The sequence below is a fragment of the Talpa europaea genome (genome assembly GCF_964194135.1).
Source record: "Talpa europaea genome assembly, chromosome: 12".
Classification (NCBI taxonomy): domain Eukaryota; kingdom Metazoa; phylum Chordata; class Mammalia; order Eulipotyphla; family Talpidae; genus Talpa; species Talpa europaea.
Genome location: NC_140079.1, coordinates 85,171,603 through 85,189,585, shown reverse-complemented (window position 1 = coordinate 85,189,585; position 17,983 = coordinate 85,171,603). Strand labels below are relative to the sequence as shown.

General features: G+C 42.8%; 1 pseudogene across 1 annotated transcript; it reads left to right on the top strand.

The window, feature by feature from the left end:
• The first annotated feature begins 4,592 nt into the window (after positions 1-4,592).
• LOC311181748 (large ribosomal subunit protein eL8-like) lies at positions 4,593-5,338 on the top strand (annotated as a pseudogene). The gene has a single exon. The product of its transcript is annotated as a large ribosomal subunit protein eL8-like (transcript).
• Positions 5,339-17,983: the final 12,645 nt, after the last annotated feature.

Genomic DNA, 17,983 nt, shown 5'->3' with positions numbered 1-17,983 from the left:
GGATGGAAAAGTTTGGGGATAAATAAAACACTAATCTCTCATTAAAAAGGAATACTGTTGGGCCTCCCTGGTGGCGCAGTGGTTGAGCGCTGGGTTGCGAAGCTGCCCGCAGCCTCTGTAGTGCCAATTCGATCCCCGGCTGCTCCCCGGCCACCAGAGGAGGACCCCACATGGTGCGCAGACCTCTCCTGCTGCCCGCTGCTCTCCTCAGCAGTGTACTTTGGTCCTTCTGCCTGCTCTGCTCCCCACTCTGGTGAATTCTCTCACCCTCCCGTGCTTCTGACTGTACCCAGTGCTTGTATAAACAAACAAACAAACTAAATAAATAAATAAATCTTTTTAAAAAATATTAAAAAAAATAAAAAGGAGTACTGTTATAAAGAAGTGGAAAGACATCATGCTCATGAATAAGGCTATTCTACTTAAAACAACAAATTCAACACAACCCCTATTGTGCTCCCAATGTCACTTTTCACAGAACAAGAACAATAAATTCTAAAATTTGTATGGAACCATAAAAGACCTTGACTAGCCAAAGCAACACTGAAAGAAAAAACAAAACACCCAAAATGGAGGTATGCTCCCTAGTTTCCAACTATACTACAAAACAATAGTAATCAAAAACAGCATGGCAAAGGAATTAATAATAAGCATAATGACCAATGGAATAGAATTCAGAGCCCTGAAATAAAACTATACATATATGAGCAACTAATTTATGACAAAGGAGTCAAGAGCATACAATGGAGAAAGTCTCTTTAATAAGAGTGCTGGGAAAACTGAGCAGTCACATGTAAAAGAATGAAATTAGAGAGCCTCCCTGGTGGCGCAAGGAGTTAAGACGCAGCACTATGAAACTACCTGCAGCCACTGCAGCGTGAGTTTGATCCCCGGCCAGGGAGGTGACGCACATGGCACAGCAGACCTCTCCTGACTCACCCACTGCTCCCCTCAGCAGAGTATTTCAGTCAATTCTCTTGTTCTGATCCCCACTGTTTCTGGTGAATCCTCTCCCCCTAACCCCCTGCCACCTCTGGCCTGTACCTCTGTTTTTGTATGCATAAATAAATCTTAAAAAAAAAAAAGAATGAAACTGGAACACTATCTTACAATATATAATTAAGTCAACTCAAAATGGATCAAAGATTGAATGTAAGATGTGAAACCATAAAATACATACACAAAAAGATAGGCAAAAAGTTCTTTGATGTGGGTCTTTGGGGATTCATCTCCAACAAGAAAAACAAAAGAGAAAATAAACAAATGGGACTACATCAAACCAAAAAGCTATGCACAAAGAAATCACAGATAAAACAGAGGCAGCCTGTGAATGAGAGAAGATATCTGTAAACCATATATTAGACAAGGGTTTCATAGTCAAAATATATAAACTTATGCAATTCAAAAACAAAAAATTCTAACTGTTTGAGATTAAACAGACATTTTACCAAAAAGACATAAAGATTGCCAAGAGACACATGAAAAGATGCTCTACAGACTTTAAATCATTAGAGAAATGCAAAGTAAAACCACAATGAAATTTCATCTCACACTGGTTAGAACGGCTATTATCTAGAAGTTAAGTAATAGATGTCGGTACGGATGTGAAAGAAAAGGAACATTTACTGTTGGTGGGAATGTAAACTAGTACAGCTATTATGGAAAATAGTATGGAGATTCCTTAAAAAATTAAAAATAGAGCTACTATATGATCCAGTGATCCCACTTCTGGGCATTTACCCAAAGAATAAGAAAACACTACCTTTATTTATGTACTGCTATGTTCACTGCCACACTGTTCACAATAGCCAAGATATGAAAAGAACCCAAGTGCCCAAATACAGTGGAATGGATAAAAACGATGTGGTAATATACATAATGCAATACTACTCAGATATTTAAAAAGAGAGAGAGAGAGATGAAATCTTGCCATTTGGGATGGATTTTTAGGGGTTTATGCAAAGTCAAACAAGTCAGAAAAAGAAAGACAAATACTGTATATGAGTTCAGTCATTTGTGGGATATAATAAAAACAAATCTTTAGATTTGTGGTGGTGGTTACCAGAAGGAAAAGGGGGTGGTGGGGAGGAAAGGACAGGTAGAGGGGTAAACTGGTTGTAGTGGATGGTGTAGTAAGAAAATGTAATCGTGGAACCTATACATATATCTTATAAACTAATGTTACCTGAAAAAAGATGAAAGTGGAAAAAAAGTCAATTATCAAACAATCAATTACATAGAATTAGCATTGTAACCACCAACGTGTAATTTATTCTGTCAAGAGTCATTAAAATATTCTGAAACCATGGGTCAAAGATTGTTTGAATATGAGATATTCAGTGACATCCCAGAGCTTAGTTACTAATTACAAGTGGAAAAGCCTGCCTTTAAAAATAGAAGAATGTGGCAGTCACCACCTTAACCAAGTCAACAAACTTAGCATCATAAATAGTGGAACAATCTAAACTAATGGGTCTCCTCATGGAAGGCAACATAAGCTCACATCATCACTTATGAACAGTGACTGCTTATTATCCAGACTACAACACTTTTCAGAAAACAAAACCCGGTAGGTAATACAGCCAACTTACCTCTGAACCTACCTATGAAATATTTATGCCAAACATATTTACTCTAAATCCAATCAAGATTCAGACATTGTTTCCAGTTTATAGGAAATAAAGGTAAATGAGATTAAATAATACAAAAGGAAAATAAAGCCAGAATGTGTGCTATTCTATCAAACAATTGGTCTTTACCATTTAAAAAAGGTAGGGTAGGTGAGGGGAGAACTATTTTAGATTAAAAAGAATTATGAACACCAAATATAACAAAAGGTGATTGTAACCTACATTTTTTAAAAAGCTAAGACGTTTTGTACAACAGGGAAAGTTTGAATTTGGATGATACATTATCTAACGATATGGATTTATTTTCATAGCTATTTATAGTAACGATATTGCCACTAGGTAGGAGAATGTTCTTGCTCTTTGATGACGTGTTTACGAGTGAAGTGTGATGATGGCTTCTATAACTCACTCAATTCTTTTTTTTTTTAAAGATGTATTTATTTATGCATACAAGAGCTAGGGTACAGGCCAGAGATGCAGGGGGTGAGAGGACTCACCAGAGACAGAATGGGGAACAGAACAGGCAGACTGACTGAAGTACACTGCTGAGGGGAGCAGCGGGCGTGACAGGAGAGGTCTGCTGCACCATGTGGGTTGCTCCCTGGCCGGCAGGGGATCGAACTCGTGCTGCAGAGGCTGTGGATTGCTTCATAGTGCGGTGCTTAACCCCTTGCACCACCAGGGAGGCCCCTATAAGCTTCATTTCTTCAGGACAAGTACAAATAAAGAGAGGAAATGCGGTAAAATGTTAACTGACCATCTACACAGAGTACACAGGTGTTTGCTATATTACTTTTAAATTTTTTTTTTTAAGATTCTGTATTTTTATTTTATTTTTATTTTTATTTTTTAAAGATTTATTTATACAAGCACTGGGTACAGACAGAAGCGCGGGAGGGTGAGAGAATTCACCAGAGCCAGAGCAGGGAGCAGAGCAGGCAGAAAGACCGAAGTACACTGCTGAGGGGAGCGGCGGGCAGCAGGAGAGGTCTGCGCGCCATGTGGGACCCTCCTCTGGTGTCCGGGGAGCAGCTGGGGATCGAACCGGCACTGCAGAAGCTGCTGGCAGCTTCGCAACCCAGCGCTCAACCGCTGCGCCACCGGGGAGGCCCCTACTTTTAAATTTTTTATTGCTTATCTTTTATTTTTCTATTCTTTTTTCTTTTTTTATTGTTTTTATTTATATAAGAGCTGGGGTACAGGCCAGAGTCGCGGGAGGGTGAGAGGATTCACCAGAGACAGAGCAGGGAGCAGAACAGGCAGACGGACCGAAAGCACTGCTGAGGGGAGCAGCGGGCAAGACAGGAGAGGTCTGCTCACCATGTGAGATTCTCCCTGGCCGGCCAGGAGTTGAACCGGTGCTGCGAACAGCTTCACAGCACTGCGTTCAACCAGCTGCACCACCGGGGAGGCCTGCTTATCTTTTATTTTAAAGCACATTTTCTCTTTTGTGATTAGTAAGCAATCCATGGGATGATAATCTGAGACTGAGTGAATATCCTGTACCCTAACAATCCTTACACCCATGGCTTTAGACTCCTTAAATGAATGAATGAAAAGCAGGAAGCTGTGAAACATTATTAAATTAAAAACAAAATAAACTCTATTTCTTTGGAACCCAAATCTAGACCCACTGAAGTAGCAACCATTACCTGAAATTGGGGAAAATTTTTCTAAAAAGCAGCCGGCCCTACCCCTATTCTTATCACTGAAATTTCAATACACTAAGCACAAGTCAATTTAGGGTAGAGACAACTGTGATATAGGAATTCTTGATGCAAGTAGGAAAGTTGTGAACAATTACAGTTCAACAAAGAAATTAATCTCATTGGAAAGAAGAAATCAGTCTACTAACTGTTGAAAAGGAACACAAAGGTCAAAAAGAGATTAAGTGTACCCTAAACATCTGAGACCCTCCTGCAAGCACTCAAGGTGCCAAAAGGACAGAAGGCCAAGGAGAAGATGGTTCTGGTCATAGTGAATAAGCAGGAGGCCAAGAAGGTGGTAAATTCCATTAGAGAAAAGGCCCAAGAATTTTTGCATTGGACAGGGCATGCAGCCCAAAAGGGACCTCACTCACTCTGTCAAAAAGCCCCCCACATCAGGCTGGAGAGGCAAAGGGCAATTTTCTATAAGCAGCTGAAAGTGTCTCCTGTCATCAAACAATTCACCCAGGTGCTGGACCACCAAACAGCTACTCAACAGCTTAAGCTGGCCCCCAAATACAGACCAGACATCAAGCAAGAGTAGCAGCAGAGCTTGTTGACCCGGGCTGAGAAGAAAGCTGCTAGCAAAGGGGATGTCTCTACTAAGAGACCACCTGTCCTTCAAGGAGGGGTTAATGCCGTCACCACCCTGGTGGAAAACAAGAAGGCTCAGGTGGTGGTAATGCACATGATAGGGACTCCATCAAGCCAGTCATCTTCCTGCCTGCCCTGTGTGGGAAAATGGGGGTTCCCCCCTGCATTATCAAGGTGAGGGCAGGCTGGGGAGCCTAGTCTACAGGAAGACTTATACCATCATTGTTTTCACACAGGTTAATTTGGAAGACAAAGGAACCTTGGCTAAGCTGATGGAAGCTGTCTGGATCAATTACAATGACAGATACTAAGAGATCTGTCATCATTGGGGAGGATCCCAAATCTGTAGCTTGCATCACCAAGCTGGAGAATGTAAAGGCTAAAGAACTTGCCACTAAACTGGGCTGAGTGTATGCTGTTGTGTCTTCTGTACATGAAAATAATAAACATCCTCCTAAAAAAAAAAAACTGACATTTTGAACTGGCAGAGAAATGTGTTTCACATTCTAGTTTAAGAGTGAAGTTATTTAGGCTATTTTTTTTTCTCTTCACTTGCTCTAGAAAACAAATTCCAACTCACAAATAAGGGAAAAGCCTCTAATTGGAAATTAATTTTTTTTAATGAATTCAAATGAGACTGCTTAATTTTTTTTTTTTAAAGTAAACTTCCAGGGCCTCCCTTGTGGCACAGGAGTTAAAGACATAGTGCTATCAAGCTACGGCGAGCCACAGCAACATGAGTTTGATCTCCAGCCAGGGAGCTGACCCACATGGCACAGCAGACCTCTCCTGGCTCACCCGCTGCTCCCCTCAGCAGTGTATTTCAGTAGATTTGTCTGTTCTGTTCCCCACTCTGTCTCTGGTGAATCCTCTCACCTCCCACACCTCTGGCCCACACCACAGTTCTTATATGCATAAATAAATAAATCTTTAAAAAAAAAAGTAAACTTCCAGATGATATTGCTATATAAATCTCTTATCTCTGGTATCAGATGCTTATCCATCATAACAGGTTTTACTCATGGTTACTCAAAAAAACATGCTGTCACAAATATCTCCTTAATTAAAGGCAATTTAGTTCAAATGCTACATTTTATAGGCTCATTTGTTAAACAAATTTGGACTGCAAATTAATAATTTAATGTGAATATGTACATGAATAAAAGCTCATATTTCATGTACAGTTAATAAGGAACAGCTGCAGACAGGCTTTCGCATTCTTCAACTCAGTTTTATAAGCAAAGTAGCAAAGTCTTCAAAAGAGACAAATATTCACACATTGGCATAAATACTTCTAAAATTGCATTTATAATTTTGTTATATCATTCAGTTTCCATATTTGGACACACATTCCCATCTGTACTTCTTTTATTATCATGTGGCTACTTTAAGTCTTTAGGTGAAGACATTCATGTCTGTCAAAATTTATAATGCACTTGCAAACACAACTTGTATTCACCAGAGTAAGAGTGTGAATTTGCACCAAGAAAAAGATACCTTTTGTCAAAAAAGGTGGTGATATCAAAGTTAACAAGTTTCTACTGATGCTCTATTATTGTCATTCACTGCAATGAGTGAGATGATGATTTACAGTATATTGCGATTCCAGAGACTCCCTTCACCCGCACCTCCTTTCTTTCCCTATCACTGAGTAGAGTCATTCTGAGGTGTGTTAGCCAAGGGGAAACTGAGTTTGAATCATGGCTTTGACAAGTCACTCAATATCTCTAAATCTCATTTTACTCATCTATAAAATGAATATATACCACTGACATCCCAAGGCTGTTGGTAGAAGGATGAAATGAGATTAAATGTGAAATTCTGGACCAAAATAGATGCTCAATAAGTTAGTTCCCTTTTTCCCTTGATCCAAAGTTTTTGAATCATTCCTAGAAATATTCCCCAGTTATAGCCTGTGAACTTGGAACGTCTACATATTCTTTAAATTCTTGGCCCTGGAGCTTGAAAGTATTTACACAAGTGGGAATTTCAACTTCCTGTTTAGGGTCAGTTTTCAAGACTGTGATTCATCCAGCTTCTAATTGTTCTCATTACCCAGCCCAGCAATATCAGGTATTCCAACAAGTTCACCACACCCTCTCCAGGTTTCAATACAAGGCACCAGCCTCATCAGACCATTTAAAACTTCTACCCACAAAATTTGTTTCAGCATAGGATAAACTAACTACATCAAAATACTGCTATTCTCCTTCCAAGCAGGGGTTTGGACTTTCCAAGAGGCTCCCCTCCTTTAGTTGTGATAAATAGATAAATGAACATTGGAACATCTCAGAATACTCTGATAGGAAGCAGCCACGGTCACACCCACTCCCAGACAGGGCAAACACACCCTACTGACTGATATTCTTTTTTCAGATACCTGAAAAACCCAGGCCCAGTGAAACCAGAAGGTTGGATAAAATTGATAAAAGGTAGAACCAGGATAATTTAGCTGATTTAGAGAACACGTTGACATTCCCAAGCCACAGTATGAGAACAGATGGCTTTAAAAGCACAGATTCTAAACTACATTTATTAAGCGCCTACCTACCATGTTCCCAGCAGTACACAGAGTACGGGGTTGGGGCCCGAAACAAATCTGATACTTTTTTGGGTCCTCCAGTTTGGGGACGGGGGTTTAGAAGAGGAAGACGCATACACACAGAAAACCCCGAAGCAGCAATAACAGCTAACATCTGACCACCTAGTCTGGGTCAGGAACTATTCTAAGTAATTTACAGAACTGAACTCACTAAAAGAATGTTCTCACTGCAGACAGGACTCCGAGAAGCAATCTTCCCTGGGTCACTGAACGAGGTGGTGGTTGGAACGAGGGTTAGAATTTCGACAATCCGACTGGAGGGTTGGGAGGTGAAAGGCACTACGGAAAATCGAGGAGTGAAGAGGAGCAAATGTGACTTCGGGCGGCACTGGAAGCCAGGATTCCTGAAAACACTCGGGGGAAGATTTCGAGTTATGGAGGGTCCCTCGATAGCTGAAGAAATGAGGGTTGCCCCGGCCGGAGCCAACATTCCAGGCGCCTACGGGGAGCAGGGACCTACTTAGATGCTAAAGAAAGAAATGAGCGGTCCCTGGCGGCGCCCGACTAGGGGGAGACACCATTTGCCAGATTTACAGCCTGGGATAAAAGCCCACAAAAGAGGGGCAAAGTAGGCCATGGAAGCACAGGAGAAGGAGCCGTTAATTCTGATACTGGAGGACGCTTGAAGCTCAAAAATCAAGGCAGCAGGGACCTGCGTGCTTTGGCGAGACCCGGGGAGACCTCGGATCCCCGCCCCCTCCCGAGGCCGACGGGGAGCCTCGGCCCACCCCGAAGCCTCCGCGCCCTGCGGCCTAAGCCCCCGCCTCACCGACCCCACAGGTTCAAGTCCGGTGCGAGACCCAGACAGAGGAGGCCGGCGGGGTCAGACGCTCGCCTCAGCGGCCCCTTACCTGGGGTGGGGGAAGTCCGGACCGGGTCGGAGCGGAAAATTCGCGGACTCTGGTCAGTCGACGCGAACAGGCTCCGACGGGCGCGGGCGGAGGACTGAGGCCCAGAGGGAGCGGCTGACAGATCCCGGAAATGGACACGGCGCCTGCGCAGCGCAGCGCGGTCGCGTGCGGTCCGCGCAGGCGCAGGGCTCGGGCGCGCCGCTGCGCCCGGGGCACCTGTGGCCCAGTTAGGGTTCGCGTGGCGGGCGGCCGCGGCTGCCCCTCTAAACGCCGCGCGTCTGAGGTCGCGGCCTCTCGGAAAAGGCGTCTTAAAACGGCTAGAAAATGATGAGGCAGCGGGGATGTTTTGCTCTTTTCCTTGAAAACTTATCTAATAACTCTCGGGCGGAGGTGTGGAGCCTGGGCAGCTTCACAGGTGTTTGTCAGGAGATGAATTGTTGAGAGTTGGGGGGTTTCCAACCACTTGGACTCAACGAATGACCAAGTTTTCGTATCGGGGTACCCCCGTCAGAGCCATTCTGCCTCTGTGGGAAAACTCTGAGGTCCTTTCGTGAGAAACGCCTTGACCCTTCTTGGGTCGGAACCTCTTCTTCTTCTTTTTTTAATTAATGTACAAACTTTTTTTTTTTAAGATTTATTTGTTTATGCATACAAGAGCTGGGGTACAGGCCAGAGATGTGTGAGGTGAGAGGATTCACAGAGCCAGAGTGGGGAATAGAACAGGCAGACTGACTGAAAGACACTGCTGAGGGGAGCAGCAGGCGAGACAGGAGAGGTCTGCCGCGCCACATGGGTTACTCCCTGGCCGGCAGGGAATCGAACTCGTGCTGCAGAGGCTGCGGATTGCTTCATAGTGCGGTGCTTAACCCCTTGTGCCACCAGGGAGGCCCGGAACCTCTTCTTCCCTGCTCCCAAGATGACGCCACAGGACTGAGGTGTTGGGGGAACTCCTCAGCAACTTCCCCCAAAATACGAGGAGATTGTGCTTGCTGTACAGATGCCGCTTCCACGAAATGCTCTGAACCCCCATTTCCAGCTAGACTTGTGCTGAGAACTCATAGGAAGGTTGGAGCCATACTTCTCTGACATGTCACTGCAGGTATTACAGGTTTGACCCCAAGGCTTGGTTGTCAGATGTTCACAGAGGTACACCTGTCAGATTCCCGATCTCAGAGACCCATGTTCCTCAGGTTAGTTAATGCTGCAGTTCACTGGGTGCAAATGCACTGGAAGTAATTGGTTTCAATCTGTCCCATGGCCACAAAGTTTTTGGTGATAGGGAGATGGAGGACAGATCGAGAGAGCAAAAATAACCTTTTGAAATTAATTACCTTCTCTTGGAGACTTGGCAAATGAAGCATACAGCACTTCATGGAAACGGGTACCTCCAGTGTCTGCAGGTGTTATGAACCAATCCCAAGTTGGTAACCGCGGTCAAGATTCTATTACGGAGCAATGGGGTCACCCATGTGCATAGATCAAATTATGACAGCAGGTTTTGAGAGGAGAAATCAGCTTTATTTCAAAGTAATTGGCAAGGAGACAGGCTAAGCTCAAATCTGCCTCTTAGGTTAAAATAGACAATGAGGTTGTATAGATTTGGGGGACCAGGGTTGAGAAGGAAGGAGTTAAATCTTACTGACCAAAAAGCAGATTGGGGCAAAGAAATATGGACGGGGCTGAAGTTCATTGGCTAGTTATAGAGCAGTTCATACATTGGAAAGTATGAAGAGGCTTTTCCTCAGATAGGTGGACTTTTGGATTTCTGCCAGCAGGTAGCCTACCCCTTCTCTATTTGCAGTGCTATTGCTCTTGCCAACCTTGGAGCTCTGTGCCCAATTAGTTGATAAACCTGGAGGTTCTGCTGTGTCTGCAGAAGCAAGTCTCAAGGAAAAGTTTGGACAAGTTTTTTTTTTTCCCTCTCCTACTCTTAGGGGTGAGGCCACTTGAACCATTTAGCCTCCATTTCAATTCCAAGAGTTTTATAGAGATCCCACCTCTTTACAAAGGACAGTTCTTTCTTGGAAGAAGTGTGTAATCTTTTTTTTTTTTTTAAAGATTTATTTATTTATTTGTACAGTCAGAAGCGCGGGAGGGTGAGAAAATTCACCAGAGCCAGAGCGGGGAGCAGAGCAGGCAGAAGGACCGAAGTACACTGCTGAGGGGAGTAGCGGGTGGCAGGAGAGGTCTGCGCGCCATGTGGGACCCTCACCCGGTGGCCAGGAGCAGCTGGGGATTGAACCAGCGCTGCAGAGGCTGCGGGCAGCTTCGCAACCCAGCGCTCAACCGCTGCGCCACCAGGGAGGTCCGGAAGTGTGTAATCTTGGTAGAGGAGATTAACACATAAGAATACCAGACTCTGTAGGTAAATGACAAGAAAGGAAAGAAATCAGCCTCAGAAAAGTAGCGGTAAATAGTAATTATTGTTATAAATATTATTATAAATATTAATATTAATATCTGTTCTCTTTTATGTTAGAATCTTGCATTTTAGCCTAAGCAGAGCTTATCATTTGATAAATTTCATTTCCTATTTTATGAGTCATTCCAGATGATAGACTCTTAGCTCCAAAGGGATTAAGTGAAATCATTTTATTCTGTAACAGAAAACAGGACCAACCTCAAGACTTGAGCGTTTCGATACAAGTTAATGGCAGGGCTGGCCTCCTGATGACAGTCCAGAACATTTTCCATTATACCATGATGCCCTGGCATAAGCCATTGAAAGTCCAAGGAGGGTGAGTGATTTTTTTTTTTTTTTAGATATTTAGATATTTATTTATTTATTTACTTATTTATACAAGAACCAGGGCACAGGCCAATGCACGGGAAGGTGAGAGGATTCACCAGAGACAGAGTGGGGAAAAGAAGAGGCAGATGGACGAAATACACTGGTGAGGGGAGCAGCGGGCGAGACATGAGAGGTCTGCTGCACCATGTGGGACCCTCGCGGGCAGGCCAGGATCAAACCCACACTGCAGAGGCTGTGGACAGCCTCACAGCGCTGCGCTCAACCACCTGTGCCACCAGGGGAGGCCCAGGGTGAGTGATTTTTTGTGATTGTTTTTTAACTTGTCTAATGACAATGATCTAGTATCCAAAATGAAAGCTCTGCTTTTTGAAAAATTACCAGGGAAAAATGGTACTTTAAAATGGGAAAAGGAAAAAAGAGAGCATTTGAACAGTGCCATGGGGTGATTGCTTATTTATTGTCAATTGGAATTGGAATAGGATTGAGTTGGAATTTGGTCAAACTTAAAGCCAGCAAATATTTAATGAGAACTCACCAAGTGCCAAGTATTGTGTTAAACATTTTGTGCAGTGTACTGGAGCGTGGGGTAAGATTCCCCTCCCCTCTCCTCATGGACCAGTTTACAAATTATTTTATTTTCTCAAATTTTATTAATATGCCAATTGTTGACATAGCTATAATTTTTGGGAGTACAACTTCATACCTCCATACGTACACATGCGTCATTCACCCTCTACCAAAGATCCAGTGCCAATCCCCTATCAATTTGTCTCCTCTTCTCCAAACAGAAGTCTAAGATTTTTGCTGCTGTGTTTTGCTATTTTCACAATTAATTTTAAGTAGAAGGAAATGCACGGTGCCTTGAACCTGGAAGTTAATGTTTGTGGAATGAAATATGAATGAATGAAAGAAAATGGAATTTCAAAGGGTGCAGAGATTCCCACCAGTTGAGGTGTGGCTTTTATAGACACATCAGGAACATTACCAATCGTATGTGGGAAAGATTACATGTTTGCAGAAACCTGAGGATTCCCTCCTCAGGAGAGCTTTGATTTAGAATCTGGAATGTAGGTTTGGAGAGTTGGAAACTTGATTCTTGCTTTTGTTCCACCAACAGTGAATACATACTGTCAATTCGCCTCTATTTCTGTCTAATTTTAGAAGTTATTTATTTATTTATTTATTTTTGTGTAGAAGAACTGTGGTATAGGTCAGAGGTGTGGATGAGCAGATTCACCAGAGACAGATTGGGGAGCTGAACAGGCAGATCTACTGAAATACACTGCTGAGGGGAGCAGTGGGCGAGACAGGAGAGGTCTGCTGTGCCTTGTGGGTTAAATCTGTGGCCGGGGATTGAACTCAGGCTGTCACGGAGGGCCATCACGGTGGTAGCACTGAGAGTTAACCCCAAGCACCAGGAAGGCCCCTATTTCTGTCTTTTGCGTGGGCTAATACATGCCACCTACTCACCACAAAGACTGTTGGAAATATTGAGTTAATGCCTATAAAAGCTGTAAGTAAACAAAAGGATGAACAAAAGTGCTTATTCAGGTAACACCACTGTAAGAGGAACAGTGAGGGATAATATCTGAGCCAGTGGATAGGGTTTATAATTAACTTGATAGAAGGTAGAACTTTCCAGATTCCACCCCCTGATAGGGTGCTGATGGGAAATAGGGGTGAAGCTGGGACATTTGGGCAGTTAAGCTGCTGATGCTTTGGCAGTTAGACTGCTAGTAGAGAGGAGTTTCTGTGGAGAAACCACCACCTTGCCAGGTATGGCTTTCACTTGGATCTCAGTCTCTGCTCAGTGGCTGCTATCTGGGCTACTACAGATGGCATTTGGCCTCATGCCAGCCTATAAATTTTCTCTCTTTTCTTTTGCTCTGCCTTTTCCCACTCCCCTGTGAATAGAACACATTGTTGTTTCTCATCATGTGTCTGCTGTGTGCTGTGTTCTTAAGTGTGCAGATGAGAACCCCATCAACCAAGTCAACCTGGTTCCTCAGGGTTTGCTCTGTTTCACTACTAATTTTTTTTAAAAGATTTGTTTATTTATTAATACAAGCACTGGGTACGATCAGAAGCGTGGGAGGGTGAGAGAATTCACCAGAGCCAGACCATGTGGGACCCTCGCTCGGTGGCCAGGGATTGAACCGGCGCTGCAGAGGCTGCGGGCAGCTTCGCAACCCAGCGCTCAACCGCTGCACCACCAGGGAGGCCCTGTTTCACTACTAATCTTTATATTTTAGATAGTGCCCTAATTCTGGGTATGATCCCAAGAGGGAGAATTTTCTTAGACAGGATCTTATACAATTCATTGCAGAGGGACTGAACAATGTTAGCAGACTTTTCTAGTTTGGTCAACTAGCTCATTTCCATAGTATGAGGATGGGACAGGTTTATGGGGTATCTAGGGAGATAAGGTAGTCTAAGGTGGTATGTAAATATGTAAATATCATACTTACAATACAAGCATATGAACATATTTATGAATACAAGGTATTGTCCCAATTTGATAAGTGAAATCTGTAGCCCACTAACCTGTAAATCATTTAAGGGCTAGCACCACTTCTTACACATTTTTTCCTAACATATTTTCCCATTTTATGCATTCCTAGATTATTTTAATAAAAAGATAATATGATGGAGTGCTTAAAAGAGTTCCTTGACTTTGGAAATAGAATTAAGTTCAAATTCTGGCTCTGCAACTTCGAGCAAGTCAATCAACTTCTCAAAGTTTATCTTAAAATGAGGATAATAGTTCCCACCTCTTATGGTTGTTCTAAGGATTAAAATAGACTGAAGTGCTTGACGTTTCTTGGTACTTTGAAAGTATTCGTTCGGTTACTAAGAAAACGGTGTTAATATCTCCCCAACGTTTGTGGATTTGCCTATTTCTAACTCGGATTTTGTCATTTTTTCTTTCTGTGTTTTGAGGCTGTATTAGAGATGCCTGTGTTATAGAACTACATTTTCTGATGAACTGAATATTTCATTTAAAATGTTCCTTTCTAATAGTGCTTTTTGGTTTAATGTTTTATATCACTAACATATTTTTACATTGTTTCCTTGCTCTATAGTGCATATTTGCTCCAGGTTAGAAGGAATCTTTAATTCTTATCCAAAATAGTGTGTACTATTGTGTATGGCTTGCAAATGGTACTGTGGTATTCATTAAGAATTAAATAATTTGGTAATTAGTGCTTAAATTTTTTATATTAGGTGGAAATGTTTGGGGGATTTTTAAAAAGATTTATTTATTTATACAAGAACTGGGGTGTGAGCCAGAGGTGCACGGAGTGAGAGGATTCACCAGAGAGAGTGGGGAGCAGAACAGGCAGATCTACTGAAATACACTGCTGATGGGAGCAGTGGGTGAGACAGGAGAGGTCTGCTGCACCATGTGGGTTGTTCCCTGGCTGGTCGGGATTGAACTCGTGCTGCAGAGGCTGCGGATTGCTTCATAGTGCTGTGCTTAATCTCTTGCGCCACCAGGAAGGCCGAGGGGATTGTTTTTATAGGTGTTTAAGAGGCTTTTAATAAATTTAGAGAAATTATTTGGGCTTCTTGGATAGGCGGTAAATACCATTTGCTAACCCTGGGAGGGACAGTATCTTCTTAGAGATGTCAGATCGTCAAGAATCCAGAAAATAAGAAAAATTGGTAGTATGTTTAAGAAAACAGTTTATCAGTGATGCATATTTAGCAGCCTTGAAAGCTAGCCAAGAACATTTAGCAAAACCATTCAAATTGTCTTTATTCCATTTACTCTGTAGAACATGGTACCAGTGCCCCGCTTCAGTTATCATGGATGCCAATTAATGTTACTATTTTCCAAGGTCATAGTTTATATCCTCTTAGACCTTTAAGCCACTCTGAAATTACATGTCCTTAGGTAAAAAGAGGATATGTTGCTAAGTGAAGTCTTATAAATACTAAGCCAGAAACTTCATCTCATGCTACAAAGAATTTGTAGCTCTGACATTAGCTGAACAATCTTGAGCAAGTCAATCAGCCTGTCTACTTCTTGACATACTCCTACCGCTTGGCAAAGTGAGGAGCCACTTGGAATTCTCTTGAGTGTGGAGAGTCCACAGGAAACAATGATAGGGTCTTAAAGCCTCATGGGATACGCCTTAAATTTCTCCAGCAAGAGGCCTTCTGGGTCAGCAACTATCCTGACAGGCCCTGTAGAACTTCCCTTGGAAAGTCAAGTGTTGAAGTCCTACAGGATGCTAGAAAAAAACTTGATAAGAATCTAAGTATCATGAATAATTTGCTCTGTGCCAAATTATCTTGTTTAAACTTCACATTCCTGTGAGGCACATGCTGTTATATTCCTCATTTAACAGTTGAGAAAGCAGGAGGGCAGATCGGTCAGGTTGCCCAAGATCACACTGCTGAGACAGTGGAAGCCATATCTGTCTGACTTCCATATTTAAGAACTAGACTGACTTTATGTAGTTACAGGGTTGAAGACTAGAGTAAAATCAGGCCAACAATAGGGATATATAGTCTGGTTCCATGTTAGGTGGCACTTTTTGACCATGATTATCATGGTCAAACTGCAGTGGGCTGTTTTTTTCACTAGAAGTTTTCAGGTACTCGTTGTATTACCACTTTTCAGGGATGTTATGGGAGGAGAACGGCCAGCTAGTTAGACTAGGCACCCTATGATTGTCCCTTTAAGCCCTAAAATTTGAATATAATTCTAAGATTCTAAGATTCTGTGACTTAATGTCTCCCAGGAATTCATACACAGCAGTTGGAGACCCCACCGCCAGAGGTCAGTGTCTTCACATTGGTTCATTTGTACAGAAAGAACCAAGCGTGGTTCCCTCCGCAGCTGCCCAGAGAGCACGTTTGTAACCATCACAAGGGTGATATGACCCTGTGTGTAGATGGAGAAGGATCCACCAACGGAATATTAGTACCCCTCCCTACTCCAGTCCAAACAGTGATTTCTGTCTGCTAATGGATACAAGAAAGGTCAGAGTGCTGAAAGTCAAAGGAAGACACCATTTCCAGAGCACTGGGAAAGGTTGTGTTCTGAGGGCTGCACTGGCGAGGAGCCCTAATGGCACTGCCCCTGCTGCCCCTACACTCTGAAAACTAGATAAGTGAGGAGCGAAACAGGGTAGAGGAGTGTTAGAAAGTGACAACAGAAACCTGCCACACCAGAGAAGGACCCCAGGAATATTTGACCTGGAGAAAAAACTTGGAGGGGCCATGAGAACTATCTTCCATAAGGACTCGGGATATCAAAACCAGGATCAGCAAGTGAACATCACCAAGGGACAGGTCACAGCTTGATTTAAGAAGAACTTTCTGGTAGCATCAGGAATGACTACCTTGGGAGGCAACTCATTCTCCACCATTTATTCACACTACACATGCCCACTTCAGGCCTGGCATTTCTAGTTATAGTCCTTTTTATATGATAGAGCAGTGAATAAAACACATAAGATCACCCACTTCAAAGACCTGACCACGCCTGTGCCTGTGTCTGCACTTCCTGAGTTGCTGAGGTGGAGCACACAGAGGCCACATGGGATGTTGGCATCTTAACATCCCTTCAAGGGGTCCCCTAACTTTCTCAGCTGTATGAAACCTAGTTTGTCGTCACATCTCTGATACACTCTCAAAATTTGCAGAGGATCTCCCCAAGACTACCTTGCTTTCATGGTTTCCAGTAGAAACAAGGTTATATGTTAGGATATAGGGACACAGCAAACTACAACCACAACTGTAGTTGTAAAATTTTTCTTTGCATTCAGAAGTCTTAGTAAAGTAAAATTTCTTCACTGAGAAACAATCTCCAGTCAGTTTATTTTTCATATTTCTTTTATTTAAGCTTCATTGGGACAAGACATTAAAATTGTCCACATGAGTTACTTTCAGAGAACAACCAGGGCACACAGACATTACATATTCTGTCTTTGACTTGAATATGTAGGATCTTAACTGAAAGCAGAGCCACTGTCACTGTTCCCCAAATGCTTACCCAGCTTGATGCAGCCATGCTAATTTTAACTCCTCTGATCATTGGATATTTACCTTCCAAACCCCTCTTCCCCATAGTTATCTTAATTCTTCAACACTTTTCTTTTTCTGGCATGCACTTTCCTTTGCATAAGCAAACATTTTCAAGATAGACACAGTTTTCTCTTTCATATAGTCTTCCTCTCAGTGATCTGCTGTTGAGAAATGTGTCACCCTGAAAGAAAAGCGAGAATATGAAAAATCCCTGTGGGCCAGAACTAAGAGTTCTGATATCTTTGCCCCCTTCTTGCTAGAAAGACAGTGCTCTAAGGTATTTGGGCTGCTTCTGAACAGGCTTTCTTATAATACCACTGGGTCATACCTAACTTGTTCTGTGTGAGTTTGTGAGGGTTTAGAGATACCTTCTTTAGAGTCAGTGTGCTAAGTGTCTTAATTCTCTATTTCTTAAATAATGGTAAATCCAGGAAGTTAAGGAAGTCAGGGACTTTCTGCCTTGGGGGTGGGGGTCAAGCTACAGAGGGTTTTTGGAGAGCATTGTGGAGGCATCATCTAAGTCTCAGCTGTTAGTGTACACCTGTGCTGGCATCAGTGGCACACAATGGCCTTTATGGCTTCTCATTATCTGTCCCTGGACATAGTGACTGTTTCTAGAACATTCTCTACTGCTCTGGGACCATGAGGAATGCTCATGTTACCTCTCATTGGCTCAGCCCAGTCAGGCTGCTCAGTCATGATCCAGAGCCCCTACCAGGTGGGAGCTACTTTATAAGGTTTCTTCTTACTTGGGCTTCACCTGCCAGGTGAGGTGCACATACCTCTGCTCTTAACCCCTGGTCATACTT